Source organism: Eschrichtius robustus, chromosome 4 (genome assembly GCF_028021215.1).
Source record: "Eschrichtius robustus isolate mEscRob2 chromosome 4, mEscRob2.pri, whole genome shotgun sequence".
Lineage (NCBI taxonomy): Eukaryota > Metazoa > Chordata > Mammalia > Artiodactyla > Eschrichtiidae > Eschrichtius > Eschrichtius robustus.
In genome coordinates, this window is record NC_090827.1 from 138,216,929 (window position 1) to 138,225,756 (window position 8,828).

An 8,828-nucleotide genomic window follows, 5' to 3' on the forward strand; every position below is an offset into this window, starting at 1 on the left:
GAAAGGTAACTTAAATGCCACAAAGCTCTCCTATGTGCTTCAGTCACCCTTTTCCTAATGAAGCATTCACTTAATTGCTATAAACCTTTGACTATCTTCCAGGATTCCAATAAATTTGATCCTGACAATTTGCCAGTTTTTTGTGGGTGTTTCTAGGGAAGTACAAAACCCCAGTTTCCTACTCCACCATTTTCACTGACATTACTAGTCACACCTCTTTGCATTATTTTTTGTTCTTGTTTTTAGCAGTCTCTCCAGGGATCGCAATATATATCCTTAACTTTCATAGTCTATTTGGGGGTTACTTTTGTACCACTTCACTTCAAAGAATCTTCCAAACATATTTAACTTACCCGATTTCCATTTATTCTGTAAATGTCATATATATTACGTTTATATACAACATAAAACTCAAAGTAAAAGGTTTTGATTTTTACTTTAATTACTGATGTAAACTTTAAAGAAATTAAGAAAAAGTGATATTTATTTATACTTATCCATATATTTCCCATTTCTGGTGTTCTTTATTCCTTCCTGACGATCTGAATTTCTATTTGGTATCATTTCCACTCAGCCTGAAAATGTTCCTTTGGCATTTCTTGTAGTGCACGTTAGCAGATGATGAATTCTCTTTGTTTCTATTCATCTGAATTAATATTTTGTTAGGTACAGAATTCTGAGTTGGCAGGGTTTGCCCTCCAACCCCGCCCAAGCACTGAAATATGTCAATTCCCTGTCTTCTTGTTCCATTATCTCTCATGAGAAGTCAGCATCACTTACATCATTGTTTCCCTGCAGCAATATATTGCCTTTCTCTAGCTGCATTCAAAGTTTTCTCTTTTTCTCTAGTTTTCATAGGTTTGATTACGATGTGCCTAGGTGTGGTTTTCATGGTATTTTTCCTGCTTGGGATCTAAAGAGTTTCTTGAATATGTATACTTAATAATGTCTTTCAAAAACTTTGGGAATTTTTGAGCTATTTTTTTCTCCATAAAAAAGAAAAGCTCGGGGCTTCCCTGGTGGTGCAGTGGTTGAGAATCTGCCTGCCAATGCAGGGGACACGGGTTCGAGCCCTGGTCTGGGAAGATCCCACATGCCGCGGAGCAACTAAGCCCGTGTGCCACAATTACTGAGCCTGCGCGTCTGGAGCCTGTGCTCCACAACAAGAGAGGCCGCGATAGTGAGAGGCCCGCGCACCGCGATGAAGAGTGGCCCCTGCTTGCCGCAACTAGAGAAAGCCCTCGCACAGAAACGAAGACCCAACACAGCCAATAAATAAATAAATAAATAAAATAAATTTAAAAAAAAAAAAGAAAAACTCACTCCACCACACATTTAAAAATTTTTGTTGACTACTGGAAATCATTATCATTCTATGATATCTGAAAATTTTTAGTATCTGATATATTTTTACAATAAAAGGAGAATTAAATCTTCTGAAAAATAGAAGAGGGGGGTACTCTCATAAACACATTTCACAGGTCAGCATAACCCTGATACCAAAACCAGACAAGGATGCCAAAGGAAAAGAAAATTGCAGGCCAGTATCCCTGATGAAAAGAGATGCAAAAATCCTCAATAAAGTATTCGCAAACTGAATCCAAAAATACATTAAAAGGATCATACACCATCATTAAGTGGGATTTATTCCAGGGATGCAAGGATGTTTCAACATCCACAAATGAGTCAATGTGATACACATAACTTTTTTAAGACAATGAAGGATTATCATATGACCATCTCAACTGATGCAGAAAAAGCATTTGACAAAATTCAACATCCATTTATGACAAAATTCTCAACAAAGCAGGTACAGTGGGAACATATCCCAACATAGTAAAGGCCATATATGATAGGCCCACAGCTAACATCATACGCAAAGGTGAAAAGCTGAAAGCATTTCATCTAAGATCACGAACAAGACAAGGATGCCCAGTCTTGCCACTTTTATTCAACATAGTACGTGAAGTCCTAGCCAGAGCAATTAACCAAGAAAAATAAATAAAAGGCATCCAAATTGTAAAGGAAGAAATAAAACTGTCAGTATCTGCAAATGACATAATATTATATATAGAAAACAGTAGAGGCTCCCTCAAAAAACTGTTAGAACTAATAAACGAACTCAGTGAAGTTGCAGAATATAAAATCAATACACAAAAATCAGTTGCATTTCTATACACTAATAACAAACTATCAGAAAAAGAAATTAAGAAAACAATCCCACTTACAACTGCATCAAAAAGAATAAAATGCTTAGAAATAAATTTGACCTAAAAATTTAACATCTATATATTGAAAACTACGAGATATTAATGAAAGAAACTGAAGACACTAATAAATGGAAAGAGATGCCGTGCTCATGGATTGAAAGAATTAATATTGTTAAAACATCAAAATTCCACTGTATTTTTCACAAGAATAGAACAATCCTAAAATTTGTACGGAACCACAAAGGAACCCATATAGCCAAAGCAATCTTGAGAAAGAATAAGAAAATTGGAGGCATCATGAGTCCTAATTTCAAACTATGTTGCAAAGCTATAGTAATTAAAACAGTATGGCACCAGGATTTAAAAAGACACATAGGTAGTTCCCTTGCAGGCCGATGGTTAGGACTTGGCGCTTTCACTGCCATGGCCTGGGTTCAATCCCTAGTCAGGGAACTAAGATCTCACAGGCTAAGCAGTGCAGGGAAAAAAAAAAAAAAAAGACACATAGATCAATGGGACAGAATCAAGAACCCAGAAATAAACCCACACCTATACAATCTACTGATTCATGATAAAGTAGCCAAGAATATACAGTGGGGAAAGGACAATCTGTCAATAAATGGTGTTGGAAAAACTGGGCAATCACATGTAAAAGAATGAGACTATACCACTATCTTACATCATACACAAATATTAACTCAAAATGGATTAAAGACTTGAACACGAGGCTTGAAACCATAAAATTCCTACAAGAAAACATAGGTGGTAAGCTCCTTGACATAGGTTTTAGCGATGACTTTTTAAATCTGACACCAAAAGCAAAAGCCAAGAAAAGAAAAACATGTGGCAAAATATCAAGCTAAAAAGCTTCTGCACAGCAAAGGAAACCATCAACAAAAAGGCAACCTACTGAATGAGATAAAATAATTTCAAATCATATATCTGATAAGGGGTTAATATCCAAAATATAGAAAGAACTCACACAACTCAACAGCAAAAAAACAAACAACCCAATTGAAAAATGGGTAGAAGATCTGAATAGAGTTTTCCAAAGCAGATATACAGATGGCCAACAGGCACAGGAAAAGATGCTCATCATGACTAATCAGGAAAATGCAAATCAAAACCACAATGTGATACCACTTTACACCTGCCAGATGACTGTCATCAAAAAGTCAACAAATAGTCAGTGTTGGCAATGATATAGAGAAAAGGGAACCTTTGTGCACCGATGATGGGAATGTAAATTGGTGCAACCACCATGGAAAACAGTACGGTGTTTCCTTAAAAGATTAAAAATAGAACCACCAATTCCATTCCTGGGTATTTATCCAAATAAAACAAAAACACTAAGTCAAAAATACACATGCACCCCTATGTTTCACTGCAGTATTATTTACAATAGTCAAGATATGGAAATAGGGCTTCCCTGGTGGCGCACTGGTTGAGAATCTGCCTGCCAATGCAGGGGACACGGGTTCGAGCCCTGGTCTGGGAAGATCCCACATGCCGCAGAGCAGCTAGGCCCGCGAGCCACAATTACTGAGCCTGCGCGTCTGGAGCCTGTGCTCTACAACAAGAGAGGCTATGATAGTGAGAGGCCTGTGCACCGCGATGAAGCGTGGCCCCCGCTTGCCACAACTAGAGAAAGCCCTCGCACAGAAATGAAGACCCAACACAGCCATAAATAAACAAATAAAAATTAAAAAAAAAAAAGTAAGCAAAAGAAAAGAAACAAAAAGAATTAGAGAAATCCAATGTTCATTGCAGCACTATTTACAATAGCCAGGACATGGAAGCAACCAAGTGTCCATCGACAGATGAATGGATAAAGAAGATGTGGCGCATATATACAATGGAATATTACTCAGCCATAAAAAGAAACAAAATTGAGTTATTTGTAGTGAGGTGGATAGACCTAGAGTCTGTCATACAGAGTGAAGCAAGTAAGAAAGAGGAAAACAAATACCGTATGCTAACACATATATATGGAATCAAAAAAAAAAATGGTTCTGATGAACCTAGGGGCAGGACAGGAATAAAGACACAGATGTAGAGAATGGACTTGAGGACACAGGGAGGGGGAAGGGCAAGCTGGGACAAAGTAAGAGAGTAGCACTGACATATATACACTACCAAATGTAAAATAGCTAGCTAGTGGGAAGCAGCTGCATGGCACAGGGAGATCAACTCAGTGCTTTGCAACCACCTAAAGGGGTGGAATAAGGAGGGTGGGAGGGAGACGTAAGAGGGAGGGGATATGGGGATATACGTATGTATATAGCTGATTCACTCTGTTATACAGCAGAAACTAACACAACACTGTAAATCAATTATACTCCAATAAAGATATTTAAAAAAAAAAGAATTAGAGAAATCAATGAAATTGAAAACAGTAAATCAATAGAGAAAAATCAACAAAACCAAAAGCTAGTTCTTTGAAAAGATCAAAAAATTCATACGACTCTAGCCATGCTAACTAAGAAAAAAAGAGAGAAGTTACAAATTACTAATATCAGAAACGATAGAGAGGACATCACTACAGATCCCATGGACATGAAAAGGATAATAAAGGAATACTTCGAACAACTCTATGCCCACAAATTTGATAACCTAGATGAAATGGACCAATTTCTGTAGCACATAATCTGCCAAAACTCACACAAAAAGAAACAGACAATCTGTTTAGGTCTATTATCTATTAAAGAAATTGAATCAAGAATGGATAACCTTCCAAAACAGAAAGCACCAGGCCCAGATGGGTTCACTGGTGAATTCTATCAAACTTTTAAGGAAGAAATTATACCAATTCTCTACAATCTCCTTCAGAAGATAGAAGCAGAGGGAATACTTCCTAACTCATTCTCTTAGGTCAGCATTACCATAACACCAAAACCAGTTGACAACATTACAAGGAAAGAAACTACAGACCAGTATCTCTCATTAACACAGACGCAAAAATCCTCAACAAAATATTAGCAAATTGAATTTAAAAATTATATAAAAAGAATTATACACCATGACCAAGTGAGATTCAACACTCAAAATTTAATTAATGTAATTCATCACATCAACAGGATAAAAAAGAAAATCACATGATCATATCAATAGATACAGAGAAAGTATTTGACAAAATCCAATACCCACTGATGATAAAAACTCTCAATAAACTAGCAGTAGAGGGGACCTTCCTTAACTTTGATAAAGAATATCTATAAAAAACCTACAGGGACTTCCCTGGTGGTCCAGTGGTTAAGATCCGCACTCCCAATGCAGGGGGTGCAGGTTCGATCCCTGGTTAGGGAACTAAGATCCCGCAAGCCGCATGGCATGGCCAAAAAAAAAAAAATTTTTTTAAGAAAAAAACCTACAGCTAACATCATACTTAATGGTGAGAAACTAGAAGCATTTCCACTAGTATCAGAAACAAGGCAAGTATGCCCCCTCCCATAATGCCTTTTCAACATCATACTGGAAGTACTAGCTACTGCAATAAAACAAGAAAAGAAAAGAAAACATGTACAGGTTTGGAAGGAAGACAAAACTGTCTTTGTTTGCAGATTATTCTATCACCTATGTAGGAAACCAAACAACAACAACAAAAAACCTTCCTGGAACAATAAGTGATTATAGCAAGGTTGCAGGATATATGGTTAATATACAAAAGTCAATTGCTTTCCTATATACCAGCACTGAACAAGTGCAATTTGAAATTTAAAATACAATGCAATTTACAGTAGCACCCCAAAAATGAAATACTTAGGTGTAAATCTAACAAAATATGTACAAGATCTATATGAGGAATACAACAAATCTATGACGAAGGAAATCAAAGAACTAGATAACTGGAGAGATATTCCGTGATCATGGATAGGAAGACTCAATATTGTCAAGATGACAGTTTTCCTAACTTTGATGTACAGAGTCAATGCAATCCCAGCAAGTTATTTTATGGCTATCAACAAGCTGATTCTAAAGTGTATACTGAGAGGCAAAAGACCCAGAATAGCCAGTGCAATATTGAAGGAGAACAAAGTTGGAGGACCGATACTACTAAGGGTATTGGGTGATATAAATCTACTGTAATCAAGACAGTGTGGTATTGGTGAAAGAACAGACAATTAGATCAATGGGAAAGAATAGAGAGCCCAGAAATAGACGCACAGAAATACAGTCAATTAATCATTGACAAAGGAGCAAAGGCAATAGAATGAAGCAAAGATAGTTTTTTCAACAAATGGTGATTAAAAAACTGGTTATCCACGTGCAAAAAAATGACTCTATACACAGCCTTTACAGCCTTCACAAAAATTAACTCAAAATGGATCATAAACCTAAAAATAAAACTATAAAACTCCTAGAAGATAACACAGGAGAAAACTTAGATTACCTTGAGTATGACAATGACTTTTTAGATACAACACCAAGACACAATCCATGAAACAAATAATTGACAAGCTGGACTTCTTTAAAATGAAAAACGTTTGCTCTTCGAAAGACATTGTCAAGAGAATGAGAGACAAGCCACAGACTGGGAGGATGTTGCAAAAGAAACACTGATAAAAGACTGTTAGCTAAAATACAAAGAACTCTTAAAACTCAACCATAAGAAAACAAACAACCCGATTAAAAAAACAAGGCAAACTGTTCAACCCATATCTCACCAAAGGAGACAGACATACAGATGGCAAATAAATGTGAAAAGATGCCCTATATCATATATCATCAGGGAAATGCAAATTAAAACAAGATGCAACTACACAGCTATTAGAATGGCTAAAATCCAGAACAATGATAACATCAAATGCTGGTGAGGATGTGAACAGGAATCCTAATTCATTGCTAGTGGGAATGAAAAGTGGTACAGCCACTTTGGAAGACAGTTTAGAAGTTTCTTACAAAACTAAAATATACTCTTACCATAAGATCCAGCAATTGCTTTCCTTGGTATTTACTGAAAGGAGTTGAAAACATGTCCACAGAAAATCCTGCAAGTGGACATTTATAGCAGTTTTACTCATAACTGCCAAAAGTTGGAAGCACTAAGATGTCCTTCAATAGGTAAATGGATAAATAAACTAATATATCCAGACCATGGAACATTATTCAGCGTTAAAAGAAGTGAGCTATCAAGCCATGAAAAGGCATGGAGGAAACTTAAATGCATATTACTAAGTGAAAGGAGCTAATCTTTAAAGGCTACATTCTACGTGATTCCAACTATTCAACATTCTGGAAAATTCAAAACTAGGGAGAAAGTAAAAAGATCAGTGGTTGCTGGGGTGGGGTAGGGGCGGTGAATAGGAGCACAGAGGATTTTTAGGGCAGTGAAAATACTATAATGATGGGTATATGTCATTATACATTTGTCCAAACCCACAGAATATACAACACCAAGAGTGAATCCTAACGTGAACTATGGGCTTTGCATGATTATGATGAGTCAAGTAGGTTCATCCTTATTAAAAATGTACCTTTCTGGTGAGTGATGTTGATAATGGGGGAAGCTATGCATGTTTGAGAGGAGGGAGTATATGGGAACTCTCAGTACCTTCCACTTAGTTTTCCTGTGAACCTATAACTGCTCTAAAAAATTCTTTTTTTTTTAAGTCGATATAATCCCTGATACTAACAGAATAAAGGATAAACACCACAACCTCCACCCCCCCCCAAAAAAAACCCCACAATGACAGCAAATTACAGGAACTTCTGAAAGTTTAACAGCAAAAGCAAGTCTAATTGGAAGACTGGACTCTCGAACCAACCGCTCAAGCATTGTAACATATAACCCTAAAGGAAGGATTTCCAGGAACGAAGGGAAAAGTTGACTTTTCTCTGAACAGCTTTTATACAGCTTGTAGGTAGACAAACTTACGTAAACCTGATATATCCATTAATGTAGAAGAAAAGAGCTTTCCATTTAGAAACTGACCTAAGTTTGTGGAGTAGTTCTCAGTTTGTTACATATCCTTGCTGAATACCACCATCTTCTCATCTGCATAAAGTGTATCATACCAACCTCAGAGGTCTTTTTTTTTTTTTTTTAGTTATTTCTGAGATATACATTTTAAAGTAATAACAAGAATTATGACATAACATTATACCAGAACATATAAGATTTTTAGAAATTTCTAAAAATTTCAGAGGTCTTTTTTGATCAATACATTATCGCACGTGTGTGAGAACTCTCAAATGTGTTACTCTACAAATGGCATTAAAATTAATAGAAATTTACCAAAATAAATAATGGAGTCCATTTTCTTAAAGCACCGTATCCATTCATCACAGGTATGAGAAACTGGAGTAAGCACAGAGGGTAAACGGGTGGTTAAGTCAGGTACTGATTTTTTTCCCCTATGCTGTTCTGCCAAGTTCAAGCATTTGGAATTCAAAAATTGTTTTAAACCCTTTACAGAACTGGAAGAAGTAGCTTTTCAGACCGTGAAGTGAGTAACTAACCAGTTGTGAATGTCTCACATCTTAGGCTACCTTTTTTATCCGTCTTGCGCGGGTCTTCCAAGAGCCGAACTGCCAACGCTCCCAGCCGACTTCTCGGCCGCCGAAGCACTTCCGGTCCTCGGCCCGCGGGCGAGCGGATAAAGAGCCTGCCACGCATGC

General features: G+C 36.8%; 1 long non-coding RNA gene across 1 annotated transcript in view; it reads right to left on the reverse strand.

Annotated features, from left to right (window-relative positions):
- Positions 1 to 8,768, reverse strand: part of LOC137764343 (uncharacterized) — a 55,788-nt gene extending 47,020 nt beyond the window's left edge. Inside the window, exon 1 of the long non-coding RNA XR_011073964.1 lies at positions 8,700 to 8,768. This is a non-coding gene — a long non-coding RNA (uncharacterized lncRNA). The remainder of the gene's footprint in view (positions 1 to 8,699) is intronic.
- Positions 8,769 to 8,828: the final 60 nt, after the last annotated feature.